We start from the raw sequence: 2,152 nt of genomic DNA on the forward strand, positions 1-2,152 counted from the left end.
CACCATGGATGAGAACAGGAAATTCCTGATTATGCTTCTTGTGACAGAAGTAAGAGTAAACAACAGTGGAGGGAGAAGTTTCGACGTAATTCAAAACATGCCTAATAACAAAGAGCAGTTCATATGGTACTCTACTCAAACTTCTGTCACAACAACGCATCCCGGTGGACCAAAGGCTCTTAAAAGTTTTCTTCCTCTTCGCGTTCCCACTCCGGACGGAGGCATCCGCCAAGCCTTTCCTGCGCCGAGTTCATCTTCGGAACAAGATGTAGGTCAAAAACCGGAAGCGGGGGTAAGGTGGTTTAAAGGCATTAGATTCATTTCCATTGTCTAATAACGGCACAACAGTCGATGTAAAACGCTCAGCAGCAAGAAATTCGGCAACAAGCTACAATTTTTCCCCCGTGTCCGTGGCCGGCACGTGACCGGCATGGCGCTGCGGTGCTGGAGTGTTATCATTTTCCGGCCGCTTCCCGCCAGCCGCCGGGGCAGCCTTCTACTTTTATCTTCCTCATATGTCACTCCACGCGGATCGATCAAAATCGAGCTACGAAGGAAATTCTTAAATTGTGTGTCACGTAGAATAGAAAGGCGTAGGGAGTTCATTCGAAAGGGAACCAACGCCAGGTTTTCACTTTCCCGCGAAGCGCTAAATGCAGAAAAAGTAGCTAACGGCATCGGGCTGGGAAATGGATACAATGAATACGTGATGATGGGGGAAACCACGACAAGGGGCGCACTCTCCCGCGACGCAAATGCAGAACAAAATAGGAACGACGGCTCGGGCGGAGGGAAGGGGGGAAAATGAAACGTGATGATGGGGAGCGGAACAAGAGGTACGACCTCCCATGAAAAACAGAAAGGTTCGGAAAGGGGGCAGGAGGCGAGGGTGCGGCCGGCAGGGGAAAGAGGGTTGTTTGAGGGAAATTGAAACGGATGGATTGGATGGAGGAGGCTGGCATACTCCTCTCCTGTGACTTCCATCCTTCTCCTATAAATGATTTACTTCCATACCATTTCAACGTACGACCTTGCCCATGAAACTATGAAAGTAGCTTCGGAAAAGCGCTCGCCCCTTCGGCTAGGAGTGCCGAGAGGAAGCGCTCCTGTGCAGCCGTCGCCCATTCGCCGGAGGAGACCAATTTTAAATCAAATTACTTCTCCCTCCGGCGTGTGTAAGCTAATATAGAGGGTAATAGAGCAATGTCAACTCTGGGAGGTGAGTTGTGATTGCTTAATGGGAACAGAGACTGTGTCAACAACTGAGTGAAAGCAAATAACTGCAGTGACGGCTAAGGGGAACTAAGTAAAGACACTATACGAGGCACTCAGTATCGCTGGCTGGAGAGACCCAGACACGGCCCGGGAGCAGTAGTCTCCGGGCTGCCGTGAGAAGGAAAATATTCCAGGCGCCGCTCAGATATCACCCTTCATTTATTATGACCATCGCCTAACATTCTCTTCTGAGTAATTACGGTGTAACTCACACGGGTGGCAGCCAAGTGCTAATGTGATGCGGGAAAGAAAGCTGAATAAGAAAAACGAATGCTGAGAAGGTGTTTACAATCCACGCTTGAAGACCCAGTGGACGAAAGTATTTATACAAGATCTTTCCGGCGCCACAATGCCGTGTCCGGTATTCATTTGCTCCGCGCTCGCTTTCTTTGTGACGTGAACGAAAATGGAAAAAATAGAGAGCGGGAAAAAAAAAATCTTCAGGCAGGCGCCGGTGTGGAAACATGCCGAGTAATGACGCCTAATTACTATCACGGAGGTACAGAGGAGTGGCGCCGCGAGCCCTCGCTCTGTACGGCTCGTGTCTCTTTCTCTCTCGGAAACGTTCAGAATTGTACTTGATGACAAATGAGGCAAGGAGAAATATTGGCAATATACAATAATAACGGAGGAGTGATTCGCTCGCTGTTTAGCAGAGATGGAGATTAAGTCCCAATTATATTGTCATATCACAAGAGAGTCACGCTCATGTGCCGAATCAGTGACGGTCATGATATAATCGAGCATGATTAATCCAGACCGCCGCCGAGACCCGCTGAGACCCAGCCTTTCCTCCGGACCCCCCGGCCAAATGATGCTTCTTCAGAGCTTCCTCAGTATTAGCAATGAATAATGATATACAATAAAATAGAATACT

At 48.8% G+C, this 2,152-nt stretch overlaps 1 protein-coding gene across 1 annotated transcript in view; it reads right to left on the reverse strand.

The window, feature by feature from the left end:
* The window catches only part of LOC119585920 (homeobox protein OTX2-like), a gene marked incomplete at its 3' end in the record, with an annotated part of 10,790 nt that overhangs the window by 1,406 nt on the left and 7,232 nt on the right, over window positions 1-2,152 (reverse strand).

This window comes from Penaeus monodon, chromosome 20 (assembly GCF_015228065.2).
Source record: "Penaeus monodon isolate SGIC_2016 chromosome 20, NSTDA_Pmon_1, whole genome shotgun sequence".
In the NCBI taxonomy this organism is placed as follows: Eukaryota; Metazoa; Arthropoda; class Malacostraca; order Decapoda; family Penaeidae; genus Penaeus; species Penaeus monodon.